The following is an 18,441-nucleotide window of genomic DNA, read 5'->3' as shown; positions in this document are numbered from 1 at the left end:
GCTTTTTCAGAACTGGGCGGCTTCTTTAGATGTTTTTTTTGTAAAGTCTAATTTCGCCTTTCTATTAAAGCTGATTAATAGTTTTACCCCTCTGTATTTGTTCTCATGACGTCTTTCTCTTTATGGTGGACTTAGATACTGAAACATCAACTTCCTACAGAATGTTCTTCACTTGGGTGGATGTTGCGGTTTTTCTTCACCATAGAAAGGATTCTGCGATCATCCGCCACTGTTGTCTTCTGATGATGTCCAGGTCCTTTTGAGTTTCCAAGCTCTCCATGTACTCTTTTTTTTTTTTGCAGATTGTACCAAACTGTTGATTCAGCCGCTCCTAACATTTCTACCATCTCTCTGATGGGTTTCTTCCATTTTTTTCCACCATAATGATGGTCGGTTTCTCTTCTATTAATGGCTCCTTTGACCACATGTTGTGAGTTCACAGCAACAGCTTCCAAATACAAATGCCGCACCTGGAATCAGCTCCAGACCTTTTACCGATATAGTTTATGATTGATTAATACGGTAATAGCCCATGTAGCCAATTGAAGATCTTTTGGGATAATTGTTCAATTGCCTTTGGCGCCTTGAAAAAGAGGCAGTAACATGTTAAAGAGCTGTAATTCCTAAACGCTTACTCCAATTAGGATGTGAATATCCTCAAATTAAAGTTGAGAGTCGGCACTTTAAGGCCATATTTATTATATAACTGTATCAGGAATATGTTTTGGTAAAAAGCTAAAATACCAAATGTTGCCACTGTCAAAATATTTATGGACCTGTCTATTCTTGTACATAGAATGAGTATTATAGTGTGTATATATATATTCTTGTCTAACTACCCAAAAATGATGGGAACAGAACAATCACTAATAGAACGAGCTGTCCCTATACAATATCATGTTATCGGCAGCACTTCTGCAGCCTGCATTGGGTGATGTGCTGCTGAGAACATTGATTTTTACTCCCCCATAAACAATCCAATCACCCAATAAATAAGCAATGTATTGCTCTTTCGTTGGGCGATTGCTGACATGTTTCCACCTATGATCTCTTATGTGTGCATCCAGGATTTATTAATGGATGCTACATACATTGATGAGCAAAAGGGTAACAATGTGTTGAACTTTTGATTTTCAGGCTCCATATCTGACCCTCAACTACAGCTCTGAGCGTGAGACGACGTTCATTTTATAGACAATCATCTTGGCTTCTCATACATAAATTTCATTTCCAACTATTTAGCATATAGTATTATTGTAGTTATATTCTTGTACATAGGGAGCAGTGTTATAGTAGTTATATTCTTGTACATAGGAGCAGTATTATAGTAGTTATATTCTTGTATATAGGGGCAGTATTATAGTAGTTATATTCTTGTACATAGGGGCAGTATTATAGTAGTTATATTCTTGTATATAGGGGGCAGTATTATAGTAGTTATATTCTTGTACATAGGGGGCAGTATTATAGTAGTTATATTCTTGTATATAGGATCAGTATTATAGTAGTTATATTCTTGTACATAGGATCAGTATTATAGTAGTTATATTCTTGTACATAGAGGGCAGTATTATAGTAGTTATAGTCTTGTACATAGGGGCAGTATTATAGTATTTATATTCTTGTACATAGGAGCAGTATTATAGTAGTTATATTCTTGTATATAGGGGCAGTATTATAGTAGTTATATTCTTGTACATAGGGGCAGTATTATAGTAGTTATATTCTTGTATATAGGGGGCAGTATTATAGTAGTTATATTCTTGTACATAGGGGAAGTATTATAGTAGTTATATTCTTGTACATAGGGGCAATATTATAGAAGTTATATTCTTGTACATAGGGGGCAGTATTATAGTAGTTATAGTCTTGTACATAGGGGCAGTATTATAGTAGTTATATTCTTGTATATAGGGGACAGTATTATAGTAGTTATATTCTTGTACATAGGGGCAGTATTATAGTAGTTATATTCTTGTACATAGGGGGCAGTATTATAGTAGTTATATAGTTATACATAGGGGCAATATTATAGTAGTTATATTCTTGTACATAGGGGCAGTATTATGGTAGTTATATTCTTGTACATAGGATCAGTATTATAGTAGTTATATTCTTGTACATAGGGGCAGTATTATAGTAGTTATATTCTTGTATATAGGGAGCAGTATTATAGTAGTTATATTCTTGTATATAGGGAGCAGTATTATGGTAGTTATATTCTTGTACATAGGATCAGTATTATAGTAGTTATATTCTTGTACATAGGGGCAGTATTATAGTAGTTATATTCTTGTATATAGGGAGCAGTATTATAGTAGTTATATAGTTATACATAGGGGCAATATTATAGTAGTTATATTCTTGAATATAGGGAGCAGTATTATAGTAGTTATATTCTTGTATATAGGGAGCAGTATTATAGTAGTTATATTCTTGTACATAGGGGCAGTATTATAGTAGTTATATTCTTGTACATAGGGGGCAGTATTATAGTAGTTATATAGTTATACATAGGGGCAATATTATAGTAGTTATATTCTTGTACATAGGGGCAGTATTATGGTAGTTATATTCTTGTACATAGGATCAGTATTATAGTAGTTATATTCTTGTACATAGGGGCAGTATTATAGTAGTTATATTCTTGTACATAGGGGCAATATTATAGTAGTTATATTCTTGTACATAGGGGCAGTATTATGGTAGTTATATTCTTGTACATAGGATCAGTATTATAGTAGTTATATTCTTGTACATAGGGGCAGTATTATAGTAGTTATATTCTTGTATATAGGGAGCAGTATTATAGTAGTTATATTCTTGTACATAGGGGGCAGTATTATAGTAGTTATATAGTTATACATAGGGGCAATATTATAGTAGTTATATTCTTGTACATAGGGGCAGTATTATAGTAGTTATATTCTTGTACATAGGATCAGTATTATAGTAGTTATATTCTTGTACATAGGATCAGTATTATAGTAGTTATATTCTTGTACATAGGGGGCAGTATTATAGTAGTTATATTCTTGTACATAGGATCAGTATTATAGTAGTTATATTCTTGTACATAGGGGCAGTATTATTGTAGTTATATTCTTGTACATAGGGGCAGTATTATAGTAGTTATATTCTTGTACACAGGGGCAGTATTATAGTAGTTATATTCTTGTACATAGGATCAGTATTATAGTAGTTATATTCTTGTACATAGAGGGCAGTATTATAGTAGTTATAGTCTTGTACATAGGGGCAGTATTATAGTATTTATATTCTTGTACATAGGATCAGTATTATAGTAGTTATATTCTTGTACACAGGGGCAGTATTATAGTAGTTATATTCTTGTACATAGGATCAGTATTATAGTAGTTATATTCTTGTACATAGAGGGCAGTATTATAGTAGTTATAGTCTTGTACATAGGGGCAGTATTATAGAAGTTATATTCTTGTACATAGGGGCAGTATTATAGTATTTATATTCTTGTACATAGGGGCAGTATTATAGTAGTTATATTCTTGTACATAGGGGTAGTATTATAGTAGTTATATTCTTGTACATAGGATCAGTATTATAGTAGTTATATTCTTGTACATAGGGGCAATATTATAGAAGTTATATTCTTGTACATAGAGGGCAGTATTATAGTAGTTATAGTCTTGTACATAGGGGCAGTATTATAGTAGTTATATTCTTGTATATAGGGGGCAGTATTATAGTAGTTATATTCTTGTACATAGGGGGCAGTATTATAGTAGTTATATTCTTGTATATAGGGGGCAGTATTATAGTAGTTATATTCTTGTATATAGGATCAGTATTATAGTAGTTATATTCTTGTACATAGGATCAGTATTATAGTAGTTATATTCTTGTACATAGAGGGCAGTATTATAGTAGTTATATTCTTGTACATAGGATCAGTATTATAGTAGTTATATTCTTGTACATAGAGGGCAGTATTATAGTAGTTATAGTCTTGTACATAGGGGCAGTATTATAGTATTTATATTCTTGTACATAGGATCAGTATTATAGTAGTTATATTCTTGTACATAGGGAGCAGTATTATAGTAGTTATATTCTTGTACATAGGGGTAGTATTATAGTAGTTATATTCTTGTACATAGGATCAGTATTATAGTAGTTATATTCTTGTACATAGGGGCAATATTATAGAAGTTATATTCTTGTACATAGGGGGCAGTATTATAGTAGTTATAGTCTTGTACATAGGGGCAGTATTATAGTAGTTATATTCTTGTATATAGGGGACAGTATTATAGTAGTTATATTCTTGTACATAGGGGCAGTATTATAGTAGTTATATTCTTGTACATAGGGGGCAGTATTATAGTAGTTATATAGTTATACATAGGGGCAATATTATAGTAGTTATATTCTTGTACATAGGGGCAGTATTATAGTAGTTATATTCTTGTACATAGGATCAGTATTATAGTAGTTATATTCTTGTACATAGGATCAGTATTATAGTAGTTATATTCTTGTACATAGGGGCAGTATTATAGTAGTTATATTCTTGTACATAGGGGGCAGTATTATAGTAGTTATATAGTTATACATAGGGGCAATATTATAGTAGTTATATTCTTGTACATAGGGGCAGTATTATAGTAGTTACATTCTTGTACATAGGGGCAGTATTATAGTAGTTATATTCTTGTACATAGGATCAGTATTATAGTAGTTATATTCTTGTACATAGGGGCAGTATTATAGTAGTTATATTCTTGTATATAGGGAGCAGTATTATAGTAGTTATATTCTTGTACATAGGGGTAGTATTATAGTAGTTATATTCTTGTACATAGGGGGCGGTATTATAGTAGTTATATTCTTGTACATAGGATCAGTATTATAGTAGTTATATTCTTGTACATAGGGGCAGTATTATAGTAGTTATATTCTTGTATATAGGGAGCAGTATTATAGTAGTTATATTCTTGTACATAGGGGTAGTATTATAGTAGTTATATTCTTGTACATAGGGGGCGGTATTATAGTAGTTATATTCTTGTACATAGGGGCAGTATTATTGTAGTTATATTCTTGTACATAGGGGCAGTATTATAGTAGTTATATTCTTGTACATAGGATCAGTATTATAGTAGTTATATTCTTGTACATAGAGGGCAGTATTATAGTAGTTATAGTCTTGTACATAGGGGCAGTATTATAGTATTTATATTCTTGTACATAGGATCAGTATTATAGTAGTTATATTCTTGTACATAGGGAGCAGTATTATAGTAGTTATATTCTTGTACATAGGGGTAGTATTATAGTAGTTATATTCTTGTACATAGGATCAGTATTATAGTAGTTATATTCTTGTACATAGGGGCAATATTATAGAAGTTATATTCTTGTACATAGGGGGCAGTATTATAGTAGTTATAGTCTTGTACATAGGGGCAGTATTATAGTAGTTATATTCTTGTATATAGGGGACAGTATTATAGTAGTTATATTCTTGTACATAGGGGCAGTATTATAGTAGTTATATTCTTGTACATAGGGGGCAGTATTATAGTAGTTATATAGTTATACATAGGGGCAATATTATAGTAGTTATATTCTTGTACATAGGGACAGTATTATAGTAGTTATATTCTTGTACATAGGATCAGTATTATAGTAGTTATATTTTTGTACATAGGGGCAGTATTATAGTAGTTATATTCTTGTATATAGGGAGCAGTATTATAGTAGTTATATTCTTGTACATAGGGGCAGTATTATTGTAGTTATATTCTTATACATAGGGGCAGTATTATAGTAGTTATATTCTTGTACACAGGGGCAGTATTATAGTAGTTATATTCTTGTACATAGGATCAGTATTATAGCAGTTATATTCTTGTACATAGGGAGCAGTATTATAGTAGTTATATTCTTGTACATAGGGGTAGTATTATAGTAGTTATATTCTTGTACACAGGGGCAGTATTATAGTAGTTATATTCTTGTACATAGGGGTAGTATTATAGTAGTTATATTCTTGTACATAGGGGCAGTATTATAGTAGTTATATTCTTGTACACAGGGGCAGTATTATAGTAGTTATATTCTTGTACATAGGATCAGTATTATAGTAGTTATATTCTTGTACATAGGGGCAGTATTATAGTAGTTATATTCTTGTACACAGGGGCAGTATTATAGTAGTTATATTCTTGTACATAGGATCAGTATTATAGTAGTTATATTCTTGTACATAGGGAGCAGTATTATAGTAGTTATATTCTTGTACATAGGGGTAGTATTATAGTAGTTATATTCTTGTACATAGAGGGCAGTATTATAGTAGTTATAGTCTTGTACATAGGGGCAGTATTATAGTATTTATATTCTTGTACATAGGATCAGTATTATAGTAGTTATATTCTTGTACATAGGGAGCAGTATTATAGTAGTTATATTCTTGTACATAGGGGTAGTATTATAGTAGTTATATTCTTGTATATAGGATCAGTATTATAGTAGTTATATTCTTGTACATAGGATCAGTATTATAGTAGTTATATTCTTGTACATAGGGGCAGTATTATTGTAGTTATATTCTTGTACATAGGAGCAGTATTATAGTAGTTATATTCTTGTACATAGGGGTAGTATTATAGTAGTTATATTCTTGTATATAGGATCAGTATTATAGTAGTTATATTCTTGTACATAGGGGCAGTATTATAGTAGTTATATTCTTGTACATAGGGGCAGTATTATAGTAGTTATATTCTTGTATATAGGGAGCAGTATTATAGTAGTTATATTCTTGTACATAGGGGTAGTATTATAGTAGTTATATTCTTGTACATAGGGGGCGGTATTATAGTAGTTATATTCTTGTACATAGGGGCAGTATTATTGTAGTTATATTCTTGTACATAGGGGCAGTATTATAGTAGTTATATTCTTGTACACAGGGGCAGTATTATAGTAGTTATATTCTTGTACATAGGATCAGTATTATAGTAGTTATATTCTTGTACATAGAGGGCAGTATTATAGTAGTTATAGTCTTGTACATAGGGGCAGTATTATAGTATTTATATTCTTGTACATAGGATCAGTATTATAGTAGTTATATTCTTGTACATAGGGAGCAGTATTATAGTAGTTATATTCTTGTACATAGAGGCAGTATTATAGTAGTTATATTCTTGTACATAGGATCAGTATTATAGTAGTTATATTCTTGTACATAGGGGCAATATTATAGAAGTTATATTCTTGTACATAGGGGGCAGTATTATAGTAGTTATATTCTTGTACATAGGGGCAGTATTATAGTAGTTATATTCTTGTATATAGGGGACAGTATTATAGTAGTTATATTCTTGTACATAGGGGCAGTATTATAGTAGTTATATTCTTGTACATAGGGGGCAGTATTATAGTAGTTATATAGTTATACATAGGGGCAATATTATAGTAGTTATATTCTTGTACATAGGGGCAGTATTATAGTAGTTATATTCTTGTACATAGGATCAGTATTATAGTAGTTATATTCTTGTACATAGGGGCAGTATTATAGTAGTTATATTCTTGTATATAGGGAGCAGTATTATAGTAGTTATATTCTTGTACATAGGGGCAGTATTATTGTAGTTATATTCTTGTACATAGGGGCAGTATTATAGTAGTTATATTCTTGTACACAGGGGCAGTATTATAGTAGTTATATTCTTGTACATAGGGGCAGTGTTATAGTAGTGATATTCTTGTACATAGGATCAGTATTATAGTAGTTATATTCTTGTACATAGAGGGCAGTATTATAGTAGTTATAGTCTTGTACATAGGGGCAGTATTATAGTATTTATATTCTTGTACATAGGATCAGTATTATAGTAGTTATATTCTTGTACATAGGAAGCAGTATTATAGTAGTTATATTCTTGTACATAGGGGTAGTATTATAGTAGTTATATTCTTGTATATAGGATCAGTATTATAGTAGTTATATTCTTGTACATAGGGGCAGTATTATAGTAGTTATATTCTTGTACATAGGGGCAGTATTATAGTAGTTATATTCTTGTACATAGGATCAGTATTATAGTAGTTATATTCTTGTACATAGGGGCAGTATTATAGTAGTTATATTCTTGTATATAGGGAGCAGTATTATAGTAGTTATATTCTTGTACATAGGGGCAGTATTATTGTAGTTATATTCTTGTACATAGGGGCAGTATTATAGTAGTTATATTCTTGTACACAGGGGCAGTATTATAGTAGTTATATTCTTGTACATAGGATCAGTATTATAGTACTTATATTCTTGTACATAGAGGGCAGTATTATAGTAGTTATAGTCTTGTACATAGGGGCAGTATTATAGTATTTATATTCTTGTACATAGGGGCAGTATTATAGTAGTTATAGTCTTGTACATAGGATCAGTATTATAGTAGTTATATTCTTGTACATAGGGAGCAGTATTATAGTAGTTATATTCTTGTACATAGGGTAGTATTATAGTAGTTATATTCTTATACATAGGATCAGTATTATAGTAGTTATATTCTTGTACATAGGGGCAATATTATAGAAGTTATATTCTTGTACATAGGGGGCAGTATTATAGTAGTTATAGTCTTGTACATAGGGGCAGTATTATAGTAGTTATATTCTTGTATATAGGGGGCAGTATTATAGTAGTTATATTCTTGTACATAGGGGTCAGTATTATAGTAGTTATATTCTTGTACATAGGGGGCAGTATTATAGTAGTTATATTCTTGTATATAGGATCAGTATTATAGTAGTTATATTCTTGTACATAGGGGCAGTATTATAGTAGTTATATTCTTGTATATAGGGAGCAGTATTATAGTAGTTATATTCTTGTACATAGGGGCAGTATTATTGTAGTTATATTCTTGTACATAGGGGCAGTATTATAGTAGTTATATTCTTGTACATAGGGTCAGTATTATTGTAGTTATATTCTTGTACATAGGGGGCAGTATTATAATAGTTATATTCTTGTACATAGGGGCAGTATTATAGTAGTTATATTCTTGTACATAGGATCAGTATTATAGTAGTTATATTCTTGTACATAGGATCAGTATTATAGTAGTTATATTCTTGTACATAGAGGGCAGTATTATAGTAGTTATATTCTTGTACATAGGGGGCAGTATTATATAAGTTATATTCTTGTACATAGGGGACAGTATTATAGTATTTATATTCTTGTATATAGAAGTATTATAGTAGTTATATTCTTGTACATAGGGGCAGTATTATAGAAGTTATATTCTTGTACATAGGGGCAGTATTATAGTAGTTATAGTCTTGTACATAGGGGCAGTATTATAGTAGTTATATTCTTGTACATAGGGGGCAGTATTATAGTAGTTATATTCTTGTACATAGGGGTAGTATTTTAGTAGTTATATTCTTGTACATAGGGGCAGTATTACAGTAGTTATATTCTTGTATATAGGGGGCAGTATTATAGTAGTTATATTCTTGTACATAGGGGCAGTATTTTAGTAGTTATATTCTTGTACATAGGGGCAGTATTATAGTAGTTATATTCTTGTATATATAAGCAGTATTATTGTAGTTATATTCTTGTACATAGGGGCAGTATTATAGAAGTTATATTCTTGTACATAGGGGCAGTATTATAGTATTTATATTCTTGTATATAGGAGTATTATTGTAGTTATATTCTTGTACATAGGGAGCAGTATTATAGTAGTTATATTCTTGTACATAGGAAGCAGTATTATAGTAGTTATAATCTTGTACATAGGGGCAGTATTATAGAAGTTATATTCTTGTACATAGTGGCAGTATTATAGTAGTTATAGTCTTGTACATAGGGGCAGTATTATAGTAGTTATATTCTTGTACATAGGGGGCAGTATTATAGTAGTTATAGTCTTGTACATAGGGGCAGAATTATAGCAGTTATATTCTTGTATATAGGGGCAGTATTATAGCAGTTATATTCTTGTACATAGGGGCAGTATTATAGTAGTTATATTCTTGTACATAGGGGGCAGTATTATAGTAGTTATATTCTTGTACATAGGGGCAGTATTATAGTAGTTATAGTCTTGTATATAGGGGGCAGTATTATAGTAGTTATATTCTTGTACATAGGGGCAGTATTATAGTAGTTATAGTCTTGTATATAGGGGGCAGTATTATAGTAGTTATATTCTTGTACATAGGGGGCAGTATTATAGTAGTTATATTCTTGTACATAGGGAGCAGTATTATAGTAGTTATATTCTTGTACATAGGGAGCAGTATTATAGTAGTTATATTCTTGTACATAGGGGGCAGTATTATAGTAGTTATATTCTTGTACATAGGGGCAGTATTATAGCAGTTATATTCTTGTACATACAATGCAGCTTTCTGTAATGAGAGATTTCAATTAAACTAATTCTTTATGTATTGTTTTCCTATTTTAATCCTTTCCTACCTGTAGATTGTATTGTGCCGGCTATCATCTGTATGAGCACTGGAATGCTTAACCTCATCACGAGGTCATCTTACATAATAGCTGCCTAGTGGTAGAAATCACACCTCATTTACAGGATCCTTAGTAATTTTTCTGTCCATTATTTCCTTTTATTATATTTTTGTTTATTCATTTTTTATTGCATTTTTTTTTCCTTTATTTTTTCTTTATTTTTTTTCCTCTTTTCTTTGCATATTTCAAGAGCAAATTGTTTCCAGCATTCCCAAAATTCAAAGCTTGATGGAATTAATATGTCAGAATCCCCCTTTGCCTTCTCGCTACCTCCATCCTCCCTGAAGGGTTTTTGTTTTATTTTTCTAACATGGTGTTCTATGTATAGCTCCGCAGCCTGCGCTGAAGGTGGGGGATTGGCTGGGGGGATTCCTACACTTTCTACAGGGAATACCAGAAAAGAAGAACAGATCACCATGGTAACGGGCCTCTCAACACGTAGTGATCGTGTACAATCCGCCAGGCGGGGACATTAGCAGTAAGTATCATGACAAATGTCATTTATCCGTCCCGATGAGCTAAAGGAGTCGGGGTTTTTTTTTGCTTTTTTTTTTATTAGGGGAGAAGATTTTGCCCTTTGCTGACTACAGATCACCCCCAAAATCTCTACAATGGTGGAATGTAGACTAAACCCAGAGCCGCTCGCACATTCCATCTGTAATATCCCACCACATTCCGTTTCTATGGGAACCAATTTAATTTTCAGTTGTAATGTTTCTAAAATACAGAAGAAAATTAGACAGACGGACCCGGCCTTTCTCTATAATATGACATTAATTGTGGGGTATTTTGTTTTATATTGCCCTAAACATTAAAAATACTGTTTTTACTATTTTGCAGACTATTCCAGGAAATTGCTTAACTGGTGATTCCGTATTGTTAAATGTAACATGGATTTTTTATTTAATTTTTGTATTTAAATAATAATTATAATAATAAATATTAATAATAAATATTATAATTAATATTTAATTTTTAATAATTATTATGAGGTTTTAGTCAACAGCGGACCCCATTCATTGGTTCCCGACAAGTTGAATCATGTACTTATTTTTTTCTTGTTTTTTTTTTTTTGGACAAAAACATCCGTATTCCCCCCTATACACATTACACTGACATAACCTGAACCTGCAGATATTGGGGGCTCGGGGAACAGTCTTATGTGTCCAGGGGTCTCCAGGCTCTCCCCCCTCAGATGATGACAGGAGAGAGTAATAGTGGCATAATTGGGCTTTTGATAGAGGGGCGTTATAGTATTAACAATTAATTAGCAAAGGCCTCAGATATGATCAAGAAATCATAAGATAATTCAATTTCCAAATGGAGGCGCCATAGACCCCCTTAAGGCTAAAGCAATTGAAATTCAGGGGGGACCACAATGTTATAGAAAAGTTGCTAATATGGGCCCTTTCCGGTCACTATGGAGCAATATCCTAAATTCTAACTAGTCACTATGGAACCAGTGGTGGTCATTTAGCCCAGAAGGGAGCTTGGGCCCCTCCCAACCAGGGTCTGAGTGGTCTGGCGGAACAGTGGGGGATCATCCAATGGGCCCCGGGTTCTTGGTGGACCCCCGTGCTGGTTATAGAGGGGGCCCGCCGCCGGTAACTGCGACCATTAGAACGGTCCTATGGGCCGTCAAATGTCACTGCTATGCGACATGACATGTAAAAGGCTGCTCGTGACAGCAAACAGCCTCTGATAGGCCGGTGGCAACTGACTGTCACTGCTATGCGACACACACTGACATGTAAAAGGCTGCTCATGACAGCAAACAGCCTCTGATAGGCCGGTGGCAACTGACTGTCACTGTTATGCGACACACGCTGACATGTAAAAGGCTGCTCGTGACAGCAAACAGCCTCTGATAGGCCGGTGGCAACAGAATGTCACTGCTATATGCCTGGAGCTGAATTGCCATCACTACTTACCGCATCACGCTGTGCTACGGACGCGGCAATGACACGGTGTCCGACTGGAGCCAGAGACTGTGAGTGCACATTATGGGACAGTGTGAGAGAGCAGCATGGTATGGGTGGACCACATGGAAAATGGGGGTCACTGTATTTAGGAGTGAAGGAACAGTATGAGGAAGGTAGTAACAGTATGGATAAGTGGGAGCATATAGGGAAAGTATGGAAAGTATGGATAAGTGAAACCATGGGTGACAGTATGGATAAGTGGGACCATGGGTGATAGTATGGATAAATGGGACCATGGGTGACAGTATGGATAAATGGGACTATGGGTGATAGTATGGATAAGTTGGACTATGGGGGACAGTATGGATAAGTGGGACTATGGGAGACAGTATGGATAAGTGGGACCATAAGTGATAGTATGGATAAGTGGGACTATGGGTGACAGTATGGATAAGTGGGACTATGGGGGACAGTATGGATAAGAGAGAGCATATGGGGGACAGTATGGATAAGTGAGACTATGGGAGACAGTATGGATAAGTGGGAGCATATGGGTGACAGTATGGATAAGTGGGACCATGGGTGACAGTATGGATAAGTGGGAGCATATGGGTGACAGTATGGATAAGTGGGACCATGGGTGACAGTATGGATAAGTGGGACTATGGGGGACAGTATGGATAAGAGAGAGCATATGGGGGACAGTATGGATAAGTGAGACTATGGGAGACAGTATGGATAAGTGGGAGCATATGGGTGACAGTATGGATAAGTGGGACCATGGGTGACAGTATGGATAAGTGGGACTATGGGGGACAGTATGGATAAGAGAGAGCATATGGGGGACAGTATGGATAAGAGAGAGCATATGGGGGACAGTATGGATAAGTGGGAGCATAGGAGGGACAGCATGAATTAGTGGGAGAGTAGGGATGACAATATGAATAAGTGGGAGCATATGGGGACAGTATGGATAAGTGGGACCATGGGTGACAGTATGGATAAGTGGGAGCATAGGGGGGCAGTATGGATATGTGGGATCATAGGAGGGATAGTATGGAGAAATAGGGGAAATATATGTTGAACTGGGAGGGTGGGTGGACAGTATGGATAAGTGGGACCATGGGGACAGTATGGATAAGTGGGACTATTGGGACAGTATGGATATGTGGGAGCATAGGAGGGATAGTATGGAGAAATAGGGGACAATATATGTTGAACTGGGAGCGTGGGTGCACAGTATGGAAAGGTAAATCTGATGTTTTCTGGTAATAAGCTTACTAATGTTAAAGAAGGCTCTCATTGAATTTTGTATTTATTAGAAGTGTGTAGGTGCATGTGATGTAGTGTGATGATATACTCACCGCTGCTCTCTCCGATGTCCAGCGCTGTTCTCCTCTTTTCAGTGATGTCACCGCTGCTCTGCGTGTACCACAGGTGACAGCCTCTGGGGCTGGGGCCATACACAATTCTTGTACATGGGGCCGCCCCTGTATGGAGCAATATACTAAATTCTTCCTTGTCACTATAGAGCAATCAATTAAAGCCTTCCTAGTCACTAAGGAGCAATATCCTAAATCATTTATGTCCATAAACCCCCCAAAAACTGCCAGATCTCCAGCAATCTACCCATAAGGGGTAATGTCGGACCCTTGTCTCGTACTCACCCCTGGCACCGATGATCTCAGCTGTGTCCGGTCTTGCAGGCTTTTACTGTTGCCGCTTCACAGCCCAACGCGTTTCCTGCAGAATCACTTAGTCATGACTGAGAAACACTTTGTCCAGTCTCCTTATTACGGCTCCTGATCAATGGACATAATTAGTAGGTGTGTAACCCAATCTCCGAATGTCAGGAGGTGGAGCGTGCAATAATTGACCCAATGTATACAACAAGACAATGCATCATACGTCTCCAATAACAATATCACGATACTGTCGCTGTGGAGGTGCATAAAATCACAAATACGGTATACACTTGGATTTTTATGACAAATGGATTATTTTTTGTTTCCAATCGTATTTGCAGATAATAAATATATCAGGGGCGGACATATCATTGGTGCAAACTCTGCAGCCACACAGGGGCCCAAGAGGTAAAGGGGCCCATAACTACCTCCAAACCAGGTGGGATTGTGCATGTTGATGAGCTATTGGACTGTACAGGGCCCATATACTGTTCTTGCCCCTGTCTGTGTCCGCCAGTGAAATATCTGACCGCAGAGGGCAGCTGGCTCCGGGTTTAAGCAAGCTCCTCTTCGCTTTTGATTTCTCCTTCTTTCCCTATAACTTTTATTTTTCGGTCCATAGAGTTGTTTGGAACGTGCTGTAGTTTTTATCTTTACATTTTTGTGCTTCATGCGATTTTATGACCTTTTTTTAGCCTGTTTTATTTTCTTTTTGGGAGGGAAAGTGACCAAAAAACAGCAATTCTGACATTTAGTTTTTATTGTTTTTCTTTCAACGTTCACTTTATGAGATAAATATTGTAGTATTTTATTTGTTAGGACAGTCACGGACGCAGCAATACCAAATATATTGATTAGAATTTATTTTCTTTATGTTCCAGGAAAAGGGAAGGTATAAACCTTTAAGTTCTTTATGTTTTTCTTTTACTTTTTTATTGATCCCTATGGGACTTGGACTGTGATCAATTGACTACTTTTAGTGCCTGCGTCCCTGCAGGGACACCGACTTACTTACCGCTACTGTCGGGTTGTGTCCTCCCCGCAGCTCTACGGCCGCCCATGTGCTCGTCTGCTTCCTCGTCTCCCTGGGGTCTAGTACACGCACGCACACTGGTCCAATTCTTAAAGGGTCAGTGGGCTATTTCCAGGAAATGAGTATGTATTTAATGACTATGTATTTAAGGCACCCTCCTATTAGGGGAGGTACCTGTGCAACAACCTTAGTGAGTCAGTATACCAGTCTGCTAGCTAATTGTCAGGTCCTGAGCTCCTGTCCCGATATCCCTGTTTCCATCACCTGTACCTGCCTTCCCATAACTATCTGTCCCTGCTGTGCCCAGCATATCTGTCCATACCTGGCTGCCTGTCTGATTGTACCAGTATCCATAACTGCCCTGGTGGTCAGCGGCAACAGCCTCGGTCACTGCCCTGGGAGTGGTACCTGGAGTCCACATCACAATAGGTGCTTAGTTAAGTAAGCCCCTCCAACTAAAGGGTATGCCCTGGTTCCACCTGTGGTCCAGTGGGTCCACTACTCCCGCTCGCTGCCTCTACATCACCCGTGAGCATAAAGGCCACATTACACACAGCGACATCGCTAGCAATGTCGCTGGAGAAAGCACCCGCCCCCGTCGGTTATGCGTCACGGGCAAATCGCTGCCTGTGGCGCACAATATCGTTAGTCCCCGTCACACGTACTTACCTGCCTAGCGATGTTGCTGTGGCCGGCGAACAGCCTCCTTTCTAAGGGGGCGGTTCGTGCGGCGTCACAGCGATGTCACACAGCAGCAGTCCAATAGAAGCGGAGGGGCGGAGAGCAGCTGAAAGAAAGTGACGCCCACCTCGTTGCCGGAGGACGCAGGTACGGTGTTGTTCCTCGTTCCTGGAGTGTCACACGTAGTGATATGTGCTGCCTCAGGAATGACGAACAACCTGCGTCCTGCACCAACAACGATATTTGGAATTAGAACGACGTGTCAATGATCAACGATTAGGTGAGTAATTTTGATCGTTGGCGGTCGTTTGTGCGTTTCACACGCAACGAAGTCGCTAACGAGGCCCGATGTGCGTCATGAATTCCGTGACCCCAACGACATCTCGTTAGCGATGTTGTTGCATGTAAAGCCGCCTTTACTCTACAGTAATATTAGAGTATTGTTAAATTTCCCATCTCCTATGAAACCCAGCCACAGGTTTCAGGGTGTACAGACATGGCAGACACAGGGGCTGTTGGTTTCATGGAGGCTCTAGCTGTTTTGAAAGTGTCCTTTGGCACCCTGTACATTGCGTGGGTGGGAGAGGGAGTAAATTGGCATCAGAAGGGTCATCTTTCCTCCATTTTCAACCTTTTAGACGCTGTCATAATTGACAGGAGCATGTAAGAGGTTAAAGTGATGAGAACTAGCTCAGCCAGCACTCATTCTATATGAAGTGGGTATAGTGGACCCCCAAGTGCCACTTGTCCAGGCTCACCAGATACTGGCGTAGATGATGACTGGGGGGGCCCAACCATTGGGACCCTCATTAATTCCCAAAACGGATGTCCCATTTGTGCATAGAATAATGGAATAATGGAGCAATGAGCGGACGTGAGCAGACACATCTCAGAAACACGCCATAGAGAAGGTTCTAGAAACAATCGCTGTCCCGCACGCTTCTCTCGGGATTAATCCACTGGAGACTCATCTATCCTGAAGTCTAATAATTCAAAGGCGAGCACAAAATTTTCAGCATCTCATTAGCAGCAAATAATGAACCGATAGAAATGTGCCTGACCTCTGAACAACTTCAATCTATTAAGACACGTACAAGATCACACAGAGACGGAACCTCATTTGTCACCGCTGTCTACTGGGAAGTTCGGCTTTGTTTTCCATAGCAACCAACCAACGCTCAGCTTTCATTCCTCAAAGTGCTCTGATCAAATGAAAGCTGAGCTCTGATTGGTTGCTACGGGCAACAAAGGCAATAATTGATGACAAATGAGGCCTACAGAGTGTTGTTACTCCCAATTTTATTAATATTATACAGCTGTCGGAGCCCAGATGACTGCCATAGTCCCGAAGTCACATGCAACACCTGTTAAAGGATATACACACTTGGACAACAAATTCAACCCATCTAAAATAAAATATGGAGCAACTAGTCTTGGTTAAACATCTTCCAAGGCTTTATGTTGACAGCTCCTAGGCAGTGCTATGTGTTTCCATGGTTACAGTTTTGAAAGGAAAATTAGACTAATACATCTATAGTGTAGGACAGGGGAGGGAAAGCTCAGGCCCGTGGTGATCTTTTTTGCAGCCCCCAGGGCAGATTGCCAGAGACCACAGTTCTCATCTTGCTGGCTGCCAGACCTTTAAACCCAAATGTGCGCTGCCAGTGTGCTGAGGACGTACTTGGTGGGTGGGGAAGTGCATGTGTGGCGCCCCAGGACCTGGTCGCCACAACAGCATTGCCCTCCCAAAGGGTTAATGCCGAGCCTGGAGGTAATTGGGAGATCTATTGGCCAGTAAGTGTAACACCAACCGCAGTTCTCCCTCCGGCCAGCAGGGGGAGCTCTGAACCTGGAACTTCAGGGAGCATTCCTTAAGTCTGGCTGGAAGGAGGAAGTGGTAGTTGTTAGTCTGGAGACAGGAGTGAAAGAGTGCAGACGCAGAGTAGTGCTGCCTTGTAAACTGGGGCCTAGAGCTGGGATAGCTTGGCCCAGTGAAGCAAGGGGAGCAGAGAGGCACAGCAGGGACTCGGACATCGGAGTCTGTAGTTGCCAGGGCATAAAATCCATCCCTGGTAGCTGAATCCGGAGGGCAGGAGAGCTGCAAGCCCCCTGTCCCAGAAGCAATCTGAAGGTACAGCTGCATCCCAAGGGCCTGGTGTAGACTCCAGCAGAGAAGCACCAGAGAGGGCCTGCGCAGTCTACCACACAGAAAAGGGGACGAACAACAAGTCCCAGAAGCAAGAGGGCAATTGCAAACCCAAAGTGCAGTGTCCTAACACAGCAGAGAAAGATTAAGGAGTAGGCCTCATACTCAACTGGCCAAAGATCACCCCAGGCACTTCCAGGCCGGCCGGATCATCTTTACCATCTGTGACGGTCTCCCTGGACTAAGTTTCTGCCGAGTAAAAGAGGAGAAGGTAAAGAGACTACTGTTTGTGCCTGTTTCTTTCATTGCTGGTCGGCCCTGCACCGTGTTAGTCACGCAGCACCATAGACTTCCACAAACACCAACCGTGCCCCGGGCATTGCTCCACCTGTGGGGAGCAGTACTACCATTGCTGCCATAACATCATCCCG

The 18,441-nt window shown here is 37.4% G+C and overlaps 1 protein-coding gene across 3 annotated transcripts in view; it reads right to left on the bottom strand.

The window, feature by feature from the left end:
* Positions 1-18,441, bottom strand: part of KCNJ6 (potassium inwardly rectifying channel subfamily J member 6) — a 307,706-nt gene that overhangs the window by 139,851 nt on the left and 149,414 nt on the right. The window contains exon 1 of one of the 3 annotated variants that reach the window (XM_075334986.1): positions 14,133-14,201. The exons of 1 other annotated variant lie outside the window; for it this stretch is intronic. The gene's annotated coding sequence lies outside the window, so the exon portion shown is untranslated. Of the gene's footprint in view, positions 1-13,829; positions 13,877-14,132; positions 14,202-18,441 lie in introns of those variants that run through there. One more of the 3 variants, XM_075334987.1, reaches the window with a different exon arrangement.

Source organism: Anomaloglossus baeobatrachus, chromosome 2, assembly GCF_048569485.1.
Source record: "Anomaloglossus baeobatrachus isolate aAnoBae1 chromosome 2, aAnoBae1.hap1, whole genome shotgun sequence".
In the NCBI taxonomy this organism is placed as follows: Eukaryota; Metazoa; Chordata; class Amphibia; order Anura; family Aromobatidae; genus Anomaloglossus; species Anomaloglossus baeobatrachus.
Note: the sequence above shows the minus strand (reverse complement) of the source record. Positions and strands in the feature narration are given on the sequence as shown.